The sequence below is a fragment of the Homalodisca vitripennis genome, chromosome 1, assembly GCF_021130785.1.
Source record: "Homalodisca vitripennis isolate AUS2020 chromosome 1, UT_GWSS_2.1, whole genome shotgun sequence".
NCBI classification, from domain to species: domain Eukaryota; kingdom Metazoa; phylum Arthropoda; class Insecta; order Hemiptera; family Cicadellidae; genus Homalodisca; species Homalodisca vitripennis.
This window is the reverse complement of record NC_060207.1, coordinates 47,971,008-47,996,979: the sequence shown is the minus strand read 5'-3', so window position 1 is coordinate 47,996,979 and position 25,972 is coordinate 47,971,008. Positions and strand designations below refer to the sequence as shown.

The 25,972-nt window shown below is 36.4% G+C and overlaps 1 protein-coding gene across 8 annotated transcripts in view; it reads left to right on the top strand.

Annotated features, from left to right (window-relative positions):
- The window catches only part of LOC124360911 (elongation of very long chain fatty acids protein AAEL008004), a 164,088-nt gene that overhangs the window by 98,770 nt on the left and 39,346 nt on the right, over positions 1-25,972 (top strand). Inside the window, exon 1 of one of the 8 annotated variants that reach the window (XM_046814964.1) lies at positions 16,909-16,934. The exons of the other annotated variants lie outside the window; for them this stretch is intronic. The gene's annotated coding sequence lies outside the window, so the exon portion shown is untranslated. Of the gene's footprint in view, positions 1-16,908; positions 16,935-25,972 lie in introns of those variants that run through there. 8 annotated transcript variants of the gene reach the window in all.

Below are 25,972 nucleotides of genomic sequence, written 5' to 3'. Positions count from 1 at the left end.
ACTGAGCGCGTCGTGCTACTCTCACAAACTTTTAAACTTGAAGTACTGCATTTTCAGTTGGGGCTTTTAGTGTCATTGTTACGTACCGCTTTAGATCCATTCCCTTACGACTGGAAAATATAATACAAACATTGAGAACCACGTTAGGAATTATAGGCATTTATATTATGTAGCTATTATGAACTTGTTTGTAAAGAGACTTGAGATATAACTACGATATATAGGAATAAGTATTACTGTATATACATCACAATTTGAGAGAATGGTGTGTTTTTAATATAATTGTATAAAATAAGGCATTTTCTTCCGTTATGATTCAAATACTTAATTTTTTTTTATTTAAATACACCATTAAATCAGAGAGAGAGAGAGATGATTTAACCCCCCCCCCGCGGCTCCATACCCCTCCCACTCCTAGCTAAGGTTACACTTGTAAGTACAGAAAAACAGCGAGCTGAAGTAGATCGTTAAAAGAATAATAAAAGGTTATGCTATACGTTCTGGACGTGCCGAGGAAGCATGCATGCACAACGTATTGTATTGGGTAGAGCACGCCAAAGGATAGACGGTAAAACAATACATCGACCGCCAGTAGAGCAAATTAGAGTGGAACACAATGTGACGAGCGGCAATAAACAGCATGTATTAGTAGAACACAATACGATTAGTAATTGGAGCAAATACAGTGGAAGACAATGGGACGAGCGACAATAAACAGCATGTATTAGTAGAACACAATACGATTAGTAATTGGAGCAAATACAGTGGAAGACAATGGGACGAGCGACAATAAACAGCATGTATTAGTAGAACACAATACGATTAGTAATTGGAGCAAATACAGTGGAAGACAATGGGACGAGCGACAATAAACAGCATGTATTAGTAGAACACAATACGATTAGTAATTGGAGCAAATACAGTGGAAGACAATGGGACGAGCGACAATAAACAGCATGTATTAGTAGAACACAATACGATTAGTAATTGGAGGATAATACAGTGGAAGACAATGGGACGAGCGACAATAAACAGCATGTATTAGTAGAACACAATACGATTAGTAATTGGAGCAAATAAAGTGGAAGACAATGGGACGATCGCCAATAGAGCAAAGAAGAGGGGAGGACAATCCGGCGAAGGACAGTAGAACAAGTTCTCTTTTTTGAAGTAAGTGACGGCGAAAGGCAATAAAATATATTGTTTATAACACGGTAAAATGAAGAGTGAGTAGACAAGAGGTATTATAGAGTTTGATGGTAGAAAAATCGGTTGTGGAGAAAACTGCAATGCGAAGGATGATTAGGATAATGTAAAGGGCACCGCAGTACGGTAGAATCCAGAAGAGATTGTATTGTAGGCAAGTCAGACGCTACGCGGCGGCGATAGTGGAGCGGGCAGGTGTCAAAAAGTGACGTAATTGTGACCCAATCGCCGATTTCTGGAGACAAAACAATTATGTGGTAACCGACCCGAACATTCCATAACCGTGTTATAACATCACTTCTGTCTCGCTGTCCCCTGTCCAGCGGTCTTACTGTACAGTTCCTATCGGTAAACACGGTAACTTCACGTTTGTCATTACAAAAAATATACCTTACATCCAATTAAATAAATAAATGTAATACATAAAATGCTTAGCGAGATAAAAACACAATTTTTGAAGAGCACTACAGTAAAAATGTTGTAGTAATTCAAACAAAATTGTATCAACACGTGTCTAAATACAACGAACTGTCGGTACATGCCTCACACACTCGTATATGTCCATTTCCATTTAAGGAACTGGATACGTGTTGTACTAGAAGATTATTCGGAGTAAAAAACGGAAATTCGGTACAATATTACGTTAATTATTAAAAAAAACAACTAGTTTACCTTTATTAGATTAGATTAACAATTAACATTATCTTAGCTTTACGACATATTTTACATTGTTGTACTTTTCTTTTAGGACAAACAATTCCATATTTATATAATCTGTTATAAAACTGAAATTTTGTGTGGGTTTTATTGAGGTGAATTGTGATGCGAGGCTCGATGATTGCGCCACAATTGAATTCCAAATGCCAAGAGTTTTCGGTTTATAACATCCAGTCACAGCCGTCGTAATTGTTTTCGATAATTGTGTATGTGCGAGCGTAACATCGTGTTACCGAGCAGCGCCACACTCGTGCCTCCATCACATACGAACCATGATCTTCCAGTACGTAGGAGCAGGACAGCTACAATTACAGAAGCTCTGTACACACAATACATTATGTAGAGATGGTCGGTGTTAAACACTGTGTGTCATAGTTAATTATTACTGAAGAAATGTTTAACACACACCGAGTAAAAACAATAAACACGTATGATGTACAAGGAGTGCGGGCACCATTGTGTTTGGTCTTCAAAACTTCCAATCAAAATTTAACATTTGTTCTTTATCGTCATTCTGATTACGTCATATGGCATGTTTCTTAATGAGGACTTATGAGTAGTATTACAACCGTCAACACGATGGAGACGGAATACTTTGGAACATTTGGAATTTTATAAACAAGATGTCAATTACAAGTGTATTATCTTCATATGACGTATAATTTACATAAATATTATCACACCCTGAAATCACTACCTAGGTTTGCATAGCAGGACATATACAATAACAAGATGGTTACCCAAACATCTTGGGCTTGTTGGGGGTTACCGAGTTCTCCGTAGCGGCCAGAATTATTAGTGGGTAGAAAATAAGTCCAGAGCAAGAATTGATGATAAATGTAATAGTCTCTGAAAATAATGTGGAAATTTAAAATGAGTGCTCCATTTGCCGAGCTGTTTGGTTGTTCATAAGCATAGTTTTACTCTAACCAACTGTTTTCGTCAGATAGCAATCATTTGATACTTTCTATTACTAAACAACTTAGTTAAAAGCCATGGTAAAACATGATTAATGGAAATTCAAATATTCAGGCATAGCTATAGATTTGACATCTGGGGAATTTGCTTAACGTAACATGTGAGACTCCTTCATGAAAGAGTCCTTCTCGCTGTGTCTGTGACATCACACAGCACAGGATATTCCACAATCGCTGTGGTTGTGTTACTATTTTCCCTTGTTATTACTTGTATTACTGTTGAATAGTTATGTGCAGTGTAATTAGTACAAGGGAAAGCGTGATACATATCTGTCTCGCAATCTTTGTAATAATGTAGAATAGATTCAGCCGACACACACACACACACACACACACACACACACACACACACACACACACACACACACACACACACACACACACACACAAATTTATATATATTACAAAAAGACTTTTACTCTTTCACTCAATTATATTTTTTGTGCTCATACTTCGGTAAAAATGTGTGTAAAATGCAAACACGATGTAATCGTCAGTTGACCTTTTTTAGTACATTAAACTCATTTCTAATCTTTTAATCTATAGAATTTTTGTATATCCGGATAAAAAGAGGTATATCAATTAATATATTTTCAAGAAATTGGTGTCAAGAAGTGTTGTGAATTTCCATCAGAACGTTAGGATATTTTATAATCAGGCACAATGAAAACTGTTGATGATCATGAGAACACTTTTTTGCAGCATGTATAAGAGAGAAAATCGGAGGGAAAGCTGTATTTTTACTTATAAACAAGTTTAATTTCCCTAATAAATATGTATTTAGAAACTTCATTAAACTATAAATCAATGCCAATTATGTGAACTCCCCTAAACTATCTCATTTGCATACTATAAAACTGTCACTTTTTATTTGAGCTGTTTTAAATTGTTCCTGATTAATACATTTCATAAACTTCTACTTTATAAGACTGTAATTCATCGTATAATGTTAAATATGTGTCTAATTTCTTTTTTCTTGGTGAAAAATAATTAAAAGGTTTTGAATCAAAAATGTAAAAAGCATTTTCCCAGCCAAAATTTTGTTGCACCACCCAAATGGACTATAAAAAAACCTTTGACATCACATGTTTCAATAGAATCGCAATTAGAGGTGATAACGGTTTGTAATGTGCGATTTGGTACCGCATTGCATTCATTTACAGCGATGCAAGATGTTATGTCTTGTTACGTTATAATTATTGTAACGTAATATCTATTGTAATGTCTATTGTTGTAATAACTAGTTTGTTGCACTGGCGCGTACTCCAGGTTTGTGGTTAATTGGGTTAATTGTCGTGAAGTATTACAGAACCAGTGCATGGCTACGGGGGAGCAGTAGAGAATATTGTTAAATCAATCATGTCATTTGTAAAATGTTGAAGATGCAGATTGTATTGGTTGTTCTTGAATAATGACTACATTGAAAAACACACCAACCAATACTTTTTTTTATTTTGCGAGGCCTGTCGATAGCGTTCCTCACAATGTTATTGGAGTTGTTTTAGTTTGATAATACACTTAATTGCTCCTTTCTTGAATTTTAGTTTTTGAGTTTTATACATCATACTCCACAGAGGTTATCATTAAGATGTTCAATTTGATGTTTAGCAACAGAACTATGTTTACACGTTTGTATCCGGGTAATGTTATGGAAGTATGTTCAGTTTTCATGTTTAGTAGCCGTACAACATGATATTGTAAATAACAGTGACGATTATGAAACCGTATTTGTACATAGATAGCATCTAAGTGATGAAGTGGTATGATTTTATATTTTACAACCGAGTATGAGAATGTTGTAAGTAGGGAAATGTAAATGTAGTAGTGCCTTATCAGTGCTATCGGAGGCAAGGCCGTAGTGCGTTGATAAGGGTTTGAACTCGTTTCATCAAGCGCCGCGCCTATCATTGTAGGGTGTAAAACGATGTGGACTAGTCATGTGTTCTGTTTAACTGAGGTTTAATATTCAAACAGGCTGGAAATTCGAACCATTTCATTTGTATAAAGTTTTGGAAATGTGTAAACTTTGGTGCCAATAAAAGTGTGATACACTTCTTCAACCTTAGCGCATGAAAGCGATCTATTCACCAGCGAGAGAGTCGGACAAAGTATCACGCCCCTCACGTTGTCAGTTGATCCATTGCTTTGTATGGGCGTTAACCCCGACCGTTCCGTCTTATAATCGTTCCTAGTGTATCATTGCGTATGTGGAAAACACAGATTGTTTAGAAGATCAAAGAGTGTGATATTAGGCATTTTGTTTGTGTTACAATTGATAATAAACAGTTTTATCTGTAATGTTTGCATTGCGAATGAGAATACATCAATATAAACTTGCTCACGTTTATTCGCTTCTGGGACGTTTCTCTCATATTATACACCTGCACATTTCTCAACGATACAGTCCTATTGCAACTATACCTGTTTCAATAATTATTTCGCTCATATTTTACCATACAATTCTTTTACGTTTTTGTAAAAGATCTTTAAAATATCGCATTTTTTCAAATGTGTTACTAGTAGTTGGAGAATTATGAAATAACAGCAAAAATGTACTTAAAATAGCTGTTTATTATTTTTAACTATATGTTTAAAACATAGCATAATTTCTATGTAGCAACACGTAATAGAATCTTTGTTGTCCTAAAGAAGTAAACTAGTAGTACATCATGTTTGTATGTTTGAATCGTCCTAATAAAATAGAGGAAACCTTCTTATATACTAATAGAATATCATTCCTCTGCAGTAAATAATCAGGTGATCTATAAAGTACATTTCAAGTACGGTGAAGTACTAAGTACAATAAAACGTATTGTCCCGGGTAGTTCTCTATGTTCGAGTTTGGATATAATATGCAATGGGATAAGTAGAACTAATAAAGTGGGAGAACTTTAATATGATAACTTGTAATGTAGAACAGATCGTATATTGTGGTGCAACATTGTTAAATGGAGCTACTATTACTGATGACGACAAGGCCGATTGTTATCCTTCCATGTCACTGGTTGATGGTCATGTAACCGACAACCGGGTAACCGGGAAGGCGGTGAGAGGCGCGTGAACTTGGCCGAGTATTTACCTTCTATAGTATCCTGTCTAGACCTTATTACAGTGAGACCTTGGAAAGTTCTGGTTAGTTATAGGTGTTATTTATAATAGTGGGAAGTTTATTGAAATGTTGAGGTACCCATAACACGGATCATGGTTCATTGCTTAAATACGAATATTAGGTGGTAACATGGGCGGTGGGGGGAGGGGTTGGTATGTATTTCCTTGGCGGAAAATTGCTGTGCTCCCTAGTAGATGGATTTTTAAAAAATCTGCGATTTGTATCAGGGCTGACCTTATGAAAATTCCTGCGCAAATTTCGTCCTTTGTGACACCTGAACCAAACACACAAAAATAAATGGAAATTGTATAGGCAGCAGGCCACCGTCTAGCAAGGAGACGGCATTATTAATATAATTCCATCTATTTCTTAATTTAAGCCTAAAGGGTATTTCTTACATCATCCGGAATATTACCTTTTAAACCCAAAGTCCAGTAATATTTGTTAAAATAACTTAGTGGTACTGTATATGATTTTCATTTTTTAAGGGAAAGGAAGTACACGCCATGCATATGAAGTACTATTTTGATGGATTGTTCACGTGTTAGCTCTAAAAATATCAGCTTTAAAAATGTTTGAACTGTTTAAAACAAGCTCAGCGGTAATGATTCCCTGTTTTTCTTGCTGTGTGATGCGACATATTTAGATATTCCCGGCACTTCCTCGGCAGGAGGGAAAGTGGCCGAAATTCCTGCAAGCTTAGGCACATCCTGATATTGCACTGCGATTGCGCTCGCCGCTGCGGTTATCTGTGCCAGAGCAAAGAAGGAAAGTGATTGGGTTCACAAATAGCAGCCGCCTATAGGGCTTCTCACCGACATAGTGACAAACTGGTGAAGCAACAGGCGTGCGCCATTGACACATCGAACTGTCGATCCATATATATTCTGATATTATGTATATTTTCATGGGGAAGATGCAAATTATTGTTTTGATTTCAATAATACAAGACATTGTCATAAACAAATATTTTTAATTTGTCTTAAAAGTTAATCTGCAGTTATGCATATAATGTAATGTAAAAAATTCTCTAAACTTTCTAAGAAAGTTATATAATCTAAAAAGTAAATTTTGGATATAATAAAACTCTATGTCTATTGTACCCCTTATAAGATTAAAATACTAGAATTCAGTATATTAGTATCAGTGGTAGTAAGATAGATAAATCTTCTAACACAAAGCGAAATATAAGTCTTGAATCAGTTTTTTTTTTTTGCAAACTACATTTAGTTTTTTCAATCGTATACGTCCAGAAAACGATCGTAAAGGAAGTTATATCACGATGTGAATGACAGTCTGACTGACCGCTCCACATTCACACGACTAGTGATAAGCCTGTCCACACTTCAATCTCTAATAGTTGCTCTGACCGACACCAGTTCGGGAGCATTTATTCAGAGACCATTCCGTCAAGTGCCAAATACTTTAATAAGATCCTTTATTTGGGTCGGCTATTACAATGATGATTTGTTCATAATTCGAAACCCAATTTGTCATCCAAGCCTCCAGTATGTAACTCGGACACTAACTAAGAAATGGTTTGTTTGGTGTGTCAAGATTGGAAGTTGTTACAAATTTGAAATTCTGAGTAGACAAGAATTGTCGTATAACAGTCTTCTTTTTCCCTTTTATATACTGTTAGAGGTAATGGTTCTTTCTTGACCTTGATGGTCGTCGCTTTGAGATGGCTCAAATGAAACTGTGGATTCTCATTGTATATAAACGCTATATTTAAGTCAGGCGTACATTTATTGTGAGGTATCCTATCATTGAGATGAATTGCTACGGAGGACACAAAAGTCGTGGTAGTGGTAGTTTTCATCATGGGAACATCTCTGTGTTGTGATGCATCGCAATGCCATCGATATAGATAATCTTTTTAGACTATGTGTCAGGGATGCCAACAGTATAAAAATTAAAATGACAACAGCAAGGGACGAAACTTGGGGCAGTCCATACTGAAGCTGTCAAAAACAACCCTCTTAATTCACAGATTAACCTTAACGAAACGGTAACATTGCAGAGGTTTGACGTTTTAAAAAGGAAAGGTTACGAAGTTAGGTCATAAACTTAACTTCAGTAGAAAGTATTTTTGTTAGTAATCTTTGGACCCACAAAGGTGGTTTATATGTTGAGCTTGCTATTGTACTCGGCCCCTATAAAATATGTTAACGCAGTCTAGTCTTTTAGTACAATTACGACCAGGTTTAAATTATCTCGTTTAGGATGTACAAAGGCTTTATGCATGGTCTAAATTTTACAAGAGTCTCTAAATCAACTTTTAATTTATTTTCCATTTGAAAATCATACTGAAAATTACCACGCGGTCTGCTGTGTTTCGGGGCTTTTACAGGGTAATTATTTTAAAAAGAAGCAATTTCAGAAATGCTACAAAAAAGAACTTCTAAGCCATTTAAAGAATACTATTGGAAGACTCCCAGGGAGGCCTACTACATTACTTTAATCAGTAGGAATATATTATATGGCTGATATATCGAGGGGATCATGATGTGCAAGGAATTTTTATGAGGACATTCCTATTGAAAGTGTTCTCAAAAGCGACCAATCCTTATGACTCACTGTGAGTGAAATTGAAACTCTGAACTGTTTTCATTCACTTTCATCATCTCGAGTGAGTTCACTTTAAAACTTGAAGACCGGTATTACTTGAGGTAGTGTAACAGTTGTAGAAGTCCTCGCAACCCTGACTGCTAGCCAATAGCTAGAAGCTATTATGTAAGTAGGTCAAGTTACCAATGGCAAGAAAATTAAACTGTATTCCTTCATCACCCTTGTAGTAAACCCTCTTTCCAAGGTCTTTCTTCCTGACACGTGACGGTTTTAGTAATGATTATGGGAACATAATTTCTTAATTTTAATGTTCGTGTCGAAATGCTAAAAATTAAATTCTACCATAAGTTTAGTTTAGTTATTATTATAAAAATAACATTACTAGTCTACACTTTACAGCCTAAGAAATAAATGCGTACGACGGAACTCTCGGAGACTTAAACGACTGGTAGTGACGTTGGAGCAAAATAATGTTTGTATTGCTTTTTCCTACAAGAAACTTATTGCCAGTTGTGTAATCCAAATACTATGTTATCTCGATGAATTTTGATTATTGGTTCTTTTTAATATTGAAACCTAAAAATAGTTCGTCGTAATAAATGATACGTATTAAAATTCATTCTAAAGTAACGGAGGAATCTTATAGTGAGCAACAAAGTAATTAAATATAATTCAATAATCTTATTTGGAAATCTGTGTGTGTGTAAACGAATTAGAGAGTACGTATTTGATCGAATGAATGATTATATACTTTCCAAATTTCACTTACGATTATTGTTACATGCTTACGACTAGTGTTGCTAATGAAGTGGTGTACGTACAGAGTTGACAGTGAGCAATACCGCTCAGGTTTCTGCTTCAATCATTGACGAATCAACATTCTCCTATGACTACATAGACGACGACAGCAGCAAGACAACTGTACGAGCCCCTTAATGGTTTGTCCATGGTGACCGTCGTTTTTCGTTGTGCACGATCATTAGGTGCGGAATCTGTTCGTCCAGTTGGCGAGGGTTCTTAGTAACAGACATCTGGCTACGCAGGGTGACTCATATGAACAAGAGTAGGGCTACATAAACTATGAGAGTAGAGCTTGTCCATGCACCCCTCTCACGTGTAGGTGATCACTACTGGGAATACCAGCGCCAACCCTATCGTTTATTTCTCTTTCCCTGTGTGCATATTTTTGTATTCATGGCAAATTCATCAAAATATTGAATAAATAACATTCATGATATCCGCTAGAATTATTGAAGTGGGTGAAGAAAGGATATTTGATGCTGCAAAGAAGTCGTTATGCTCGGGCCATATACATACCGCCGTCCCAATCTATCACGGGTTATAAACCCGCTCGACGGTGAAGTGCACTTCTCAATACTGCCAGATCTGCAGATACGTCACTTCCTCAGAACTAAACACCAGAGCAGCGGTTTAGCAGCAGTCTTGAGCCGACCTTGTTAGTTGCTCAATCCATCAGTATGCGATGTCACCAGGGCAAGCAGACACGGTGAAGTGCACGTCTTATTACTGCCAGATCTGCAGATACGACGTCACTTCCTCAGGACACACTAAACACCAGAGCAGCGGTTTAGCAGCAGTCTTGAGCCGACCTTGTTAGTTGCTCAATCCATCAGTATGCGATGTCACCAGGGCAAGCAGACACGGTGAAGTGCACGTCTTGTTACTGCCAGATCTGCAGATACGACGTCACTTCCTCAGGACACACTAAACACCAGAGCAGCGGTTTAGCAGCAGTCTTGAGCCGACCTTGTTAGTTGCTCAATCCATCAGTATGCGATGTCACCAGGGCAAGCAGACACGGTGAAGTGCACGTCTTATTACTGCCAGATCTGCAGATACGACGTCACTTCCTCAGGACACACTAAACACCAGAGCAGCGGTTTAGCAGCAGTCTTGAGCCGACCTTGTTAGTTGCTCAATCCATCAGTATGCGATGTCACCAGGGCAAGCAGACACGGTGAAGTGCACGTCTTGTTACTGCCAGATCTGCAGATACGACGTCACTTCCTCAGGACACACTAAACACCAGAGCAGCGGTTTAGCAGCAGTCTTGAGCCGACCTTGTTAGTTGCTCAATCCATCAGTATGCGATGTCACCAGGGCAAGCAGACACGGTGAAGTGCACGTCTTATTACTGCCAGATCTGCAGATACGACGTCACTTCCTCAGGACACACTAAACACCAGAGCAGCGGTTTAGTAGCAGTCTTGAGCCGACCTTGTTAGTTGCTCAATCCATCAGTATGCGATGTCACCAGGGCAAGCAGACACGGTGAAGTGCACGTCTTATTACTGCCAGATCTGCAGATACGACGTCACTTCCTCAGGACACACTAAACACCAGAGCAGCGGTTTAGCAGCAGTCTTGAGCCGACCTTGTTAGTTGCCCAATCCATCAGTATGCGATGTCACCCGGGCAAGCAGACGCGGCGCGGTGCTGCTTTCACTGACGTCCCTGTCAGCGCCGTCCTGTTCTGTTGTCCTGCCTTGTGTTGGATAAGTGTGTGTTGCGTCAACACGGCCCTGTGCACTCTACACTCTACATTGTACACTGAACAGTTGTCAATGTTGATATATGGTATTCTGATTGAATCTACCAAGTAATACGATTCGTTTATTCCATGATAGTTGCTTTACAATCATAACAAACTAAATCTGTTGTCTTGGTTCATTAAAAAATTTGAATGAAAATTAGGAATATAGTGTTTGTTAAAGTAAATGCCTTCCAATTAATTTAAACCGTTATTATAGGCGTTCTTCTTGCGAGTGGTTTATGGAAAAAATTTGTAGAGTTACACGCATTTTTTAATAAGTAAATATCAGCCGATGCGATAATCCGTGCGTGAAGGTCTTTTATGCCTTCATTTGTCTGTGTTTCACATTTTTTAGTGTGTGCATTCACTTCTATAAAAAGCCATTCTCTTACACTGGCTTCAATAGAAAATGGCATTAGAAGAATAATTTCCCCTTCTTATCAAGGACAACAGATTTTAATTTCATTGCGATTATTAGTTCTATCAGTATCATTGTGTGGTGTTCACTTATCTGTGTTTCACATTATTTAGTGTGTGCATTCACCTCTATAAAAAGCCATTCTCTTACACTGGCTTCAATAGAAAATGGCATTAGAAGAATAATTTCCCCTTCTTATCAAGGACAACAGATTTTAGTTTCATTGCGATTATTAGTTCTATCAGTATCATTTGTATCAGGTGTTTACAGAATCTTCTCTCGGCCCGATGTGAATAGTCTTCCTCCTATCATCGAGGTCGTGAATTACGGGGATATCCTGGACTGTTGCCTATCTCACCATTTTATCAATGCCACATTTCTCCTTTTCATCGTGCTTTAACATATTTTACTTTCGTAAGCTACTTCTGCAAAATGAAGGATATAGTATTGTTGTAATGATTTTCTGTTTTATTGTTAAAAGTTATAATCTCTATTATTTGATGATATTAGATTATACTGATGATATACACTTAGTTTCGCTGCTGAAGGTATCCTCAAAAGTAACATTGAGTAAAGTTGTAAGTAGAACCCTGCACACTTTTAAATATTTTTGATAACCTGTAAGCTCATCTTTGTTACCGAACACACAATACGCCCGAAGGATCAAAATAACCTTATAATTAACATTTACATGAGTAACGTTCATGCGAATAATAGTGAAATCAACAATCATTAATTAACTGATATCGAGAATGTATTAACAATCCAGGTAGTGTCAATATGTATTGTGCAGTGATACTGCAAAAGTACCAAACGTAAATAGGCGATAGTATACCTTAGTCTTAGTATACTCGGTTCGAATGGTTACGTCCGCAAAGGCAAATATTCCGGAAATGTAACCTTCAAGGACAATAAATAAACTATCCATGTAAATGCAGTGCTGACATTGGATTGGTGTCCTATGTACTACTTGATATTGCAATTATTCCATGCCACAAAAAGCACAGTAATAGGTGAAAAAGGTGTTACGAACGGGAAGTGTGACGTAGTCAAGGATATCTTGCTTAAACTATGTAGCTACCACACACCTTAGAGGTTCAGATCTATCCGTAATAACAGACGTTTGGGGCGCAACACCGTGAAACATACTGTTGTCCCACTTGTTTTTATAAGTACTAGTACAAGTTTCAAATAAAATGAAGTCTCCAAAATACACCGTTTGGACTAAGAAAATAATCTGCAGGTATGCTACAACCTTAACGAGGTTGTGTTGTGTAGTGCACAACTATCGAGGTCGCACCTGCGCGATCTTGGCCTATTTAACTTCCGCACTTCTTCTGGTCTGCATTGCTCAATTATAGATACGTTTCACTTCATATTTTAGCTTGTTCAGCAGTTAACCCGTTCGATTATTTTACTGTACAGTTGTAGAGTAGGAGAAACTTATTAATTGTGTGAACCCCCCCTCTCGCTCGAAACTTTAATTCACAACGAGTTAAATAGAAGTTTTGTTTTCGATAACGTAGCATTTAAATTTTGTTGTGTATCATTGACTTTATATATATATGTATTTTTAAAAATTTCCTATGAAGTAGCTGTTTATGTTGTACACACAATGAATGGACAGGCACAATGAAATGGCTATAGTTAATTGACAAAGTTTACGAGAGCAAGTGGGAGCGACGCGACTCGTAGTTGCAAGGCGTAAATGTCGTGAGTAGTAGTAAGTCGTGTAACATAAAATCTCATTATTGCTTGCCTTCTGATTAGCTCTTGCAGTTGTAGCATTGTGTTGCATCTCTTCGTGCAGTAGAGAGAGAGAGAGAGACTGCTGTCAAGGCGAGCAAGTAGTCAATTAAAACCACATAACTACTCTACTACAAGGGCCTCTCTCGCGTGTACTTCCTACTAGTTACCGGAAATTGTTCTTCTGTAATATTGTACATATTATGTAACATTGCCATCTATATTTTACGTGCAGTGTTTTGCCTACACCATCCCGATCTCTTTTCGTTACTTGTTTGACCAAATTACAAATCGAAGTGTCTGGAGTGTTGTGGTACAATCGCTAACAATTCCAATATTCTGGAATTTCAAAAGTTCTTAAATAACTAATTCATTGTTGTGTTTTGAGGACTGCTGAACATGCAAGTGCACGTTTTATTTAAAATAATTTGCGTTGTATGAGTGGCCGGACTTCCTATGAATATAGATAAAATGCGCATATTATTTAAAAACGAGGTACTGCCAGTGATTTTTGGTAGTTTGACAGAATTCAGTATTTTATTTCAATATATGGTATACCCGCAAGGAAGATTATTCAGGGGTATATACAAGAAAATACTTAGTTTTAACACTGTACTTGAAATGTTCCCAATATATCGTGATGGCAGGTACAGTTTCTTTGGCATCTAAGTATTAATTACCAATAGGCTTTGTACTGTACTGGTAGCTGTGCCACCGAGAGACGACTGACGAGTGCAGTTGAGAAGGTCATACCTGAGGAATGTGAACGCGTAGAACAACTTTTCGCAGCTCAGCACTTTCTTGTATAAACACAAAGACGGCGATTTTCATATTTTTGTCAACAAATCCTTCAGCCAAACGTTTGTACAGTGTTATGTTGTAGTGAGTGACCTGTCTTAAACAGCAAATTGTCTCTAGGGATCAACTTGGAACGTCGCAGTACTATATCTGAAGTTGAGTACTACTTGATAGTTTCACTATTTAAGTATGATTGCGTCATGATTTCTTTACTTACGTGATGTACTTTTAAATCCGTATCGTTAAAGAAAAATCGAATCTATGTTTATCGGATGTACGGACTAACTGTTATAAAAGCGAGGGTAGTTTTGCTTGTCGTGCTGATGCCACGTTAACCAGTGGATTAAATTAGCGCACACGTAAAACTAGTATTTTTTAATAAAATACACTAGGAATCGAAATCTATCTTAGTAACCATAGCGAACAGAAAGTCTTTCTCAAACCACATAAAATATTAACGGAAATGATTGGTCTTATGAGGAACTTTATAGAATTAGGCCTACGTGTCTCCTGCAAAATCTCATCCAAATTATGGAAGGGCATTTCTCAACAAGAATACATATTTGTCACTTCAGAATGTATTTGTAGTCCGGGGATGACTATCACGGAACCAGTTCGCGCTGTGGGAACCAGTTCTCTACTGACCAGTTCCGCACAATCCGACCTGTACCCTCGACCCCGCGACCGACAACTATCTGAGCTATGAATGGAACTGGACATTTGTATGCTAAATAGGAGTCTAACCTCTACGGTCCGGTTATAAATCAGAATCTTGAGACGGCAATGATAACTCAAGTGGTCAGGAGGTATATGGCCTTTGGCAGTGTCCCAGTGTACGTGCGTGCGTATGTGTGTGGGTGTCAGCTGCTGTACTCGACACCGACACCCAATGTCGTGACCTCCCTTAGCAGTTTTTTGTCAGTCACTGACCATTCAAGTACTGTCGTGATACGATTACATCGTGGCAAAGTCGCTATTCTACCGCCTCATTTCTGTCACCTCGTATGTTCTGTTCTTGGGTAGGATTAGTATCTTGATAAATAACGTACTTATTTATATGTGGTAACCGCGTCTTCTCGGTCTTATATCCGCATTTTAATTATATATATATATATATATATATATATATATATATATATATATGTTGACCTTATTTTAGTCCGTAATTTCGTTACAGTATTTTAGCCTTCATTTCCTGTGTTTTTTAAATCTGAAATCTATTGCATTTAAATAAAAAAATTAAATACGACATGGAGAAAATTTCCTTTTCAATATCTACTTCCTGGACTTGATTCTCGATACTGAATGAAAGCAAGTTGATTCGATGTAGGTATAGTATATGAATATGTATCGCCCGCGAGAGTATTGTGTGTGTGTGTGTGTGTGTGACCCGATATGTGGGGCTAATGTTGTGTGTGTGTATGTAACCGGGCTAATTGGACACGGGTTAATGTGGAGCATATTACCACACGGAGTTCTGTCTATTGTCAGTGAACGTGCACGGTGGACAGCGGGGTAGAGTGAGCAGTGGTCAGTCGGGCGTACCGCAGGGCTCTCCTTTACCTCTGCTACTGTTTCCGTTGTTATTGAGCAAGGTACTAGTTTAGTTTTAAGATTGGACTGGATTTAGATCAGATTTGTATTGTATATGTACTGTAGCATAATGTTCCCTCTAAGGTTTCTTGGTTAAATCGGCAATAAAATGCAAAATAATTATATAGGATCGATGAATATATATATATATATATATATATATATATATATATATATATATATATCTCGTTCTACCGCTGAATTATATTTTAGTCGAAGCCCAATGGCGATGTAATCAAGAACATCTATTAGCATTACAGAATAGTCTCTGATACAGAGATATTACAAGTATCTTGATGATAGAATCACCGCCATTCCTGTCACATTTTTGAGGAAATCGATAGTGATGGTCTTTCACCAAAATTAAAAGTTTATTTTTTACAGTGTTAATCAAATTCCCTTACACTTATAAAGGTTATATCGTAGAATTCGGTTTCACTTTGAAGTGAACCGCCAAAGAGAGAACTGAGTTATGAAATCGCCAAAATATTTATCATTTAGGACAATTATGGACGTCTTTCAAGTCTATTGTCCCCGAGACGTGAGTCACAGACAACCGTAGATAATGCGATAACTGTGGGCTTGAGACAGAGTTGTCAAAGTGATATCAGGAAAATTGCCAAACTGAGTAGCATACGTCTGGTCGAGCCAAAAAAGTAGGAAAACTTATATTTTTTGTTCTATTAAGTTACAATTTAGCGATATATTACTTTTGATTTGGTTTAAAATTTGTTTTAAGCTATTAATGAATTACTCTTAACAAAGTTTTTCGCTAATTAACGTTTGCTAAGGAATCGCTAGAAACTAGATATACCAGTTGATTAAATACTCGTACAGCGGCAATTACAGAGGTAATAGATATGTATCAGTTTTTATTTTCAATTTGTGTTAGTAAGAAAAATACCCGAGGACTCATTGGCGCCATTAAAATAACGGCCATATTTGGATGTTGCATTATGTGCTTAACTGTTATTTTCTTGTTGTAAGGCGAATACGGATCTGGCGGTATGTCCGGACCATCGACCAGCACGCATCCCGACCTGAATATTGCATAGGTTCGGTAAACAATAGTGAGATCGTTGTTGCGTGCACCCAGTTTCATCGATGACGTACAACAAACGTCCAGTCAGTCGTCGAGTAGTCGTATTCTCGCCTTAACAATACTTCCTGTGTTCCATTTTAGTGTTACACTGAAATTAACTTTATTTTACTGTTACAGGTGAGTTTCCTCCTCGGTGCCCTATAGTAAGTACATAGATTTAAGATTTCTATTATGAGAATTTTCTCAAGCTAATTTGATAAACTACTTCGAAACATAACTCGATGGTCAAACCATTAAGCACTTCCAAAAAAAAGATAAAAATTCATAGTAAATTATTTTAAAAGTGGTTACTGGTTAAGTCAGTCGAAGTTGTAATGTGTGGAATCTGTACTATTTGTGGAGATTTTCAACACAACTGTCTTATTTTATCTCTGGTCTGTTAAAACTTGACTACACATTGGAAATAACGTAGTCGATTTATTGAGCTACTGAGCTTTTTCTTCCACCAAAAATGTTCCAATAATATATATATCCCAGCTGGAACTTAGTTTATATGTAATCTTTTCTGTTTTGCAAGATTGTCTATAATATTCGCTCAGTACGATCGGTATTCTTTTTAAGTTCGAAATCTAAATTTTTGTGAGCTATTCGTCTCGGTTAATAAACAAGTTCCTTGATTACGTTTTTTTATCACACAGTGTTATCGTATGGAACACATGTGATTAGGACCACTATTGTATTTATGTTAATTTGAAGCTTGATTGGTAACATTGAAATAAAAGTTAGTGATTTTGATGAATGTATGGGCTGTCTTTATTAGTTATTCTGTTGTTATCTTCATTCTAGATGTCAATGCAGTCTCACCACGATTCTTTAGATGTGTAAAATGCAACTGTTTTTTTTTTTTTTTTTTATAACTCGACGAAAGTATTCATATTAATTTTGAAACTGTCTTATCTTGTTTAGTGGAAATGAATTGTTCGCTTACCTTTGTTTGCTAGTGTTATGTATAACTGAGACATATTTGGGTTCTCTTAGTATAAAATTACCTTAAAAATGTTATTCCCTTAGCATTTTTACAATTTTATGAATTGAGAAGAATTGAATTGGCTGTGAATTGTGTTACGGTAGAAGGTAAGATTTCAAGAAGCTGTCTTAGATACTTTTTGGTTCTGAGAAATACGATTTGTTTGGTACGTAAAAATCTTTGAATTATTATCTGCTTTACAATTAGGATTTTATCAGTTCATTTGGGCTAGTCGATACCTCATTTCGATGTTTGTTGGGATGTGGTTAAATAATGTTTTTGGCAAAAATTTGACAATAATGAAAATTTATTACCGTGTCTGTAGCAATGAGTAAGTGATGGCAATGCCACGTATTTAGTGAAGTTGTTATTTTTAATTCGTATTGAAGTATTATTTCCATTTCTAGGATTGTTTAGAAATATGCATATTTTATTATTTAAAATTGATGATATTATTATTTGAAATTTAAAGTATGATTTTTATAAATTATATTCCTCACATTAGGTGCGTATAGGAATTTTAAGTTATTCTTTATTGGTTATGGCAGTGCTGCTTACATATGTCAAGTGATGGGTGTATTGGTACTCACGTATCGTACAGAACCAGAGGTAGGCTTGAGTCCAACGATCACCGCTAGAGAGACGGAATTGGAGGACAGTCGTGGTAACTGAATTATACTCGCATGGGCTTCGGAGGGGTTTAAGATTTGTTTTAGGATAAATTAATGCGATTTTGTCAAATAGCGAGATCAGAACTTTCCGATGCTAAAGTTTTTAATGAGGCAACACTATCACATTGTTTAGGCCTTCTAATTTAAAAAGAACAGATAATATCGAAAATTGTCGTAAAAATATTTCTAAAGATGAACCGATATTGACCTGAAATCCGAATAAAAAGCCTAATCATCCGTGACAGAAAATGGTTCCGTCTGTTCCATTTGTTCTAGTAAAATCGAACTCGTATGTGAGTTCTTTAAACGTACATACGTCGAATACCACGATCTTCGGTTACCTCATGAATAAAAGACATGGAGTTCCTACCAGGAAGAATTGGGCGGTGCGCTACGCTGCTGCGGGAACCCCGACCTAGACCTTGCCAAAAGCTATAATGACTGGAGCCTCCCAGAAATTTGTATAGTCACCGTAGTGTTTGATGAGTGACTGATGAGCGAACGCGGTATTTCCAGGTAAGTGTTCTGGAACGAGTTAAGCACTCTGTTCGATCTCGCTCTGGACTACGTAGTTGAGATTGTTGTGGCGCGCTCAGTAGATCGTCTCCTCGCCACGTCTGCTGGTCTCGCAGCGTTTCGCAAAGCAGGCGCAATTAAAGCAGATAACCAAGTAAGCTGTGATTTAAAAGTGGCTCGGTTATTACACCGGCGGGCGTTACGACACGTTGTAATACAGAAGTACTTTTCTGTTCGCGGTTGGGGTCCATTCTATTAAAGACCGGTTGTATGCTAAAAGAAGCGGGTAAGCTCTATACCGCCAACGTGAAATTCATTAATTTTAGAAACACTTTATATCTTAAACTGTTACAGGAACTGGCTTGGATGTTTTACGGAGCTTTCTTACATTAATTTGGAGTAGTGAGATCCAACATTGTGTATTTTGGTTGGCTATTGCATACGTTGTAGTATTAGTGTGTTTTACCCGTGTTTTATTTTCAAATACATCCATCCAAGTTGTATAAATAGCATTCGGTTGAATGTAAGTTGTTGCATGCCAACACTGTTAAAATACGTAGGCTCGTAAATTTAATATATAAAACCTACCCTTCTAAATAAGTATTGAAATTGTGGAAAGCAAGTTTATACGTTGGAAAACGATTGAAGGCTTATCTGGCATGACATTTGTATTTACTTTTTTACAGTATACAATTTTTTAACAAACGTAACTTGTTAAATTTGACTGAAAGTCAACACACTTTTTGGAATCGTTACAATTGCCTTTATTGCCCCAGCATAAGACTTCAGTTTATGAATTAATATAACATTATTGTTCGAAGCTGAGCCCATAAAATTGAAACTATTATTCTTTAAAAGAATATTTTCACAATTGCTGGGTTTCTCAATGTGCCAGACACGATTTCTGACGTCACTACTCATTTATCTATGTAGATAAAAGCCAAAATAGCTGTCAATGACAAGTACCTAGCTACAACAGAGACGTATCGTGCGCTGTGTAGACATCACTCTTGATGTCATATTTGACTTTCTCTTTGCGTCACTTCTCCCTTCAGTTATCTTGCAAAGTTCCCGCTCTGGAGGCTTTAATGATCGCAGCTGCAAACGTGAAAAGTAACATACGACTTATCAATTTTTATATTACTTATTAATTTCAATTTATTTATTAGATGCACGATATATAAACTCACTAAGTTCAGTATAGTTCGAACTTCTTTAAAGCATCATTTATTCTGTAAATCTAAGTAAAACATTACATAATGCTCACTCTTCTTTACTATTTGGCCAACTATAGTCTTATGAAGTAATTTTCTGTTGTTTTTATCAACTTTCTTGTATCTGAAACAGTTATCTCATGTGTTTAATATATAATTTATTAGTATCCAGTTTCATGAGATATTGTAAAAAACAGAGTACACCTGCTCTTCCATCCATATACTAGTACACATTCTCACAGACTAAGATTCTCTTGTAATACAAGTAACAACACCTCGCGAGAAAGGTTCCGCCTGTTCCTGTGGCTTGAGGTAGCTGGCCATATACTACCTACACATCATCCCAGACTATGACTCTCTTGTAATATGTTAAATCCTCGCGAGAATGGTTCGGCCGTGACTATATCCACTAGTCAAGAGAAATGTTCCGCCTGTTCCTGTGGCTTGAGGTAGCTGGCCATATACTACGTACACATCATCCCAGACTAAGATTCTCTTGTAATATGTTAAATCCTCGAGAGAATGGTTCGGCCGTGACTATATCCACTAGTCAAGAGAAAGGTTCCGCCTGCTCCTGTGGCTTGAGGTAACTGGCCATATACTACGTACACGTCATCCCAGACTAAGATTCTCTTGTAATATGTTAAATCCTCGAGAGAATGGTTCGGCCGTGACTATATCCACTAGTCAAGAGAAAGGTTCCGCCTGATCCTGTGGCTTGAGGTAACTGGCCATATACTACGTACACATCATCCCAGACTAAGATTCTCTTGTAATATGTTAAATCCTCGAGAGAATGGTTCGGCCGTGACTATATCCACTAGTCAAGAGAAAGGTTCCGCCTGATCCTGTGGCTTGAGGTAACTGGCCATATACTACGTACACATCATCCCAGACTAAGATTCTCTTGTAATATGTTAAATCCTCGAGAGAATGGTTCGGCCGTGACTATATCCACTAGTCAAGAGAAAGGTTCCGCCTGCTCCTGTGGCTTGAGGTAACTGGCCATATACTACGTACACATCATCCCAGACTAAGATTCTCTTGTAATATGTTAAATCCTCGAGAGAATGGTTCGGCCGTGACTATATCCACTAGTCAAGAGAAAGGTTCCGCCTGATCCTGTGGCTTGAGGTAACTGGCCATATACTACGTCCTCATCATCCCAGACTAAGATTCTCTTGTAATATGTTAAATCCTCGAGAGAATGGTTCGGCCGTGACTATATCCACTAGTCAAGAGAAAGGTTTCGACTGTTCCTGTGGCTTGAGGTAGCTGGCCAGATGTCAGACCCTTGATTCTCGAGTGTGTCGTGTCAGCTGGCCCACTTGTAGCATGTAGGTGACATACATCTCGTATTTGTTGTCACACCTTCCCCTTGCATTCGTTGGTGTGAAGTGTGTAATACTCGAGTCGGGAAATCATATTTATTAAAGTGATTATTGTAAACAGCTTCTTTGTTGTAACATCCTTTCGAGAATTATCAGAATAATATAGGACATGTATTTAAGAAAATATCCGTAAATATATCTACGAGTAGTAAAAATAGCTTCTTTTATACTCATATATAGGTACTTATATATATATATATATATATAATATATATATATATATATATATAATATATATATTATATTTATAATTACTTTTTTAAACATACATTTTGGTTGAGTAGACAAACCAATATCATAGAGTGGATCTGAAATCCAACATCATGTTTATGGTGACTCATGTATATTAATCCATTAGCAGTTACCTGCGGCTTCACTCGCAGTTTTCAAAATCGAAGGCTATATATTCTTAGTAAAAGCATTTATGATGTAATATGATAGAGCCCTACAACTTTTTAAACAAGTAGACATTTCTGGTGCATATTTCAGTACCCAGGCTGAGAGATTAAAAACGTAAATAGAACTTTGACTGTTTCTATTTTAGGTTGTTTTGTATGCATAAATATATACACATAAGTCTCGAAAACCTAATTATGTCAAAGATTGTCAACTTTCGTCTGTTTAGATTAATTTTCTATCCCAGGTATTTCAAGTGCCATAGTTGGTTTTGATATACGACCAGATAAAGAAAATACGTACAACTTCGATTAAAAAGCCTCTGTTTTCGGCTCTTTTAATTTACTTTCTGTCTTAAGATTTTTCAGGTGCTTAGTGTTGGTTTGATTTTTTTTGTCCCGATAAAGAAATTATATAAGTTACGTACGGCTGAAAAGTTACTGCGCTTCGAAAGAGTCCGATATGACCTATTTTTTTTTTAATCCAACTTAGGTTTTAAAGCGTTTATTTGCGATCTGCGATGTTTCAGTCGCTATAAGTATTTTTGATATTTACCCCGTATTGCACAAGAAAATATGTGCATATGTAAGCTTATAAAGACTACTTTACGAATGTACTTCCGCCGATAATCCAACTTAGGTTTTAAAGCGTTTATTTGCGATCTGCGATGTTTCAGTCGCTATAAGTATTTTTGATATTTACCCCGTATTGCACAAGAAAATATGTGCATATGTAAGCTTATAAAGACTACTTTACGAATGTACTTCCGTCGATAATCCAACTTAGGTTTTAAAGCATTTATTTGCGATCTGCGATGTTTCAGTCGCTATAAGTATTTTTGATATTTACCCCGTATTGCACAAGAAAATATGTGCATATGTAAGCTTATAAAGACTACTTTACGAATGTACTTCCGTCGATAATCCAACGTAGGTTTTAAAGCGTTTATTTGCGATCTGCGATGTTTCAGTCGCTATAAGTATTTTTGATATTTACCCCGTATTGCACAAGAAAATATGTGCATATGTAAGCTTATAAAGACTACTTTACGAATGTACTTCCGTCGATAATCCAACGTAGGTTTTAAAGCGTTTATTTGCGATCTGCGATGTTTCAGTCGCTATAAGTATTTTTGATATTTACCCCGTATTGCACAAGAAAATATGTGCATATGTAAGCTTATAAAGACTACTTTACGAATGTACTTCCGTCGATAATCCAACGTAGGTTTTAAAGCGTTTATTTGCGATCTGCGATGTTTCAGTCGCTATAAGTATTTTTGATATTTACCCCGTATTGCACAAGAAAATATGTGCATATGTAAGCTTATAAAGACTACTTTACGAATGTACTTCCGTCGATAATCCAACGTAGGTTTTAAAGCGTTTATTTGCGATCTGCGATGTTTCAGTCGCTATAAGTATTTTTGATATTTACCCCGTATTGCACAAGAAAATATGTGCATATGTAAGCTTATAAAGACTACTTTACGAATGTACTTCCGTCGATAATCCAACGTAGGTTTTAAAGCGTTTATTTGCGATCTGCGATGTTTCAGTCGCTATAAGTATTTTTGATATTTACCCCGTATTGCACAAGAAAATATGTGCATATGTAAGCTTATAAAGACTACTTTACGAATGTACTTCCGTCGATAATCCAACGTAGGTTTTAAAGCGTTTATTTGCGATCTGCGATGTTTCAGTCGCTATAAGTATTTTTGATATTTACCCCGTATTGCACAAGAAAATATGTGCATATGTAAGCTTATAAAGACTACTTTACGAATGTACTTCCGTCGATAATCCAACGTAGGTTTTAAAGCGTTTATTTGCGATCTGCGATGTTTCAGTCGCTATAAGTATTTTTGATATTTACCCCGTATTGCACAAGAAAATATGTGCATATGTAAGCTTATAAAGACTACTTTACGAATGTACTTCCGTCGATAATCCAACGTAGGTTTTAAAGCGTTTATTTGCGATCTGCGATGTTTCAGTCGCTATAAGTATTTTTGATATTTACCCCGTATTGCACAAGAAAATATGTGCATATGTAAGCTTATAAAGACTACTTTACGAATGTACTTCCGTCGATAATCCAACGTAGGTTTTAAAGCGTTTATTTGCGATCTGCGATGTTTCAGTCGCTATAAGTATTTTTGATATTTACCCCGTATTGCACAAGAAAATATGTGCATATGTAAGCTTATAAAGACTACTTTACGAATGTACTTCCGTCGATAATCCAACTTAGGTTTTAAAGCGTTTATTTGCGATCTGCGATGTTTCAGTCGCTATAAGTATTTTTGATATTTACCCCGTATTGCACAAGAAAATATGTGCATATGTAAGCTTATAAAGACTACTTTACGAATGTACTTCCGTCGATAATCCAACGTAGGTTTTAAAGCGTTTATTTGCGATCTGCGATGTTTCAGTCGCTATAAGTATTTTTGATATTTACCCCGTATTGCACAAGAAAATATGTGCATATGTAAGCTTATAAAGACTACTTTACGAATGTACTTCCGTCGATAATCCAACGTAGGTTTTAAAGCGTTTATTTGCGATCTGCGATGTTTCAGTCGCTATAAGTATTTTTTGATATTTACCCCGTATTGCACAAGAAAATATGTGCATATGTAAGCTTATAAAGACTACTTTACGAATGTACTTCCGTCGATAATCCAACGTAGGTTTTAAAGCGTTTATTTGCGATCTGCGATGTTTCAGTCGCTATAAGTATTTTTGATATTTACCCCGTATTGCACAAGAAAATATGTGCATATGTAAGCTTATAAAGACTACTTTACGAATGTACTTCCGTCGCTTGTATTCTGCTTCTGATGTAAGGGGAAGAGTATGACACCCTTTGCTTTTGCTTTATCTACAGTAAAATTGTCAAGGAAGACGACCAGTTTCGATAATCGTATGTGTCACAGCACATACAAACATTGTGTCAAAGCATTCACAGCTTTGTTCATCAAGGTGAGTTTTATCTTTTAAATGTTATCTTCAATGCATGAGATGGTTTATTCGTCATTAGTGCAATGTTAAAAAAAAATTAAATAATTATATAATTAAAAATTAATTAAATTAAATTTATTAAATTTGTCTTTGCAATCTGCATAACACTACTTATCAAGCATTGTACAATTATTAAACATTTTATAACAGTTAAATGTAAACAAATATTTCTGCAATTTTGGTGAATTTCCACTGAAAGTATTAACAGCTGTTTAGTGTCAGTTAACTATGGATTACGTGCCGTAAATATTATAATTGTTTTCCAGAATTCTCTGATTAAAATATTGATTTATCATATCTAGGAACCTGTCCCACTTCATAACGAAGCCGACAGTTAAATCGTATCAAAATCAATTGGGTACTTTAGAAAATAACGATACACAAACAGACCAACACAAAAAACTAAATTAATTTATACTATGTGTTGATTGATAACACAAATCAATATCTTAGAGTGATTCTGAAACCCAACATATCCTGGTTTGGTGACTCATATTGATTATATAAATTCAAAACAAAAACAAATATATCAGAGTGGATCTGAAACTGAACAATCTAACAACCTATTTTTTATGAATTACATACCTTTTTATGGAGAAAAATAAATACATTAGAGTGGTGGAAATTGGCGTTTTGTGTCGGCGGTAAAAATAGTGACATGGCAAATTTGAAAAATTGGTTACTAGACATTTTTCGTATTCTTAATAGACATACAGTCTTGAATGATCTAAAAACATGTTTTTCACCCAGATATCAACTAATGGGTATTAAGGTGGACAATTTAAAACCAATATAATCTTTATCGATTATCGCATCATGTATAGCAACTTCTTAGAAGCCAAGGAGATGGGGAAATTTAAAGTTAAATTTTGTGTGCAAACATCCAGTTGTGTTATTTTATAGTAGTTTAAAGAAGTATTGTCCCAACTTTTCCTTTCGAGAAATCCGAGCTTGCACGGGAATTCAGGTAACTGTGTAGTAGAGACGAGTTTTCTGT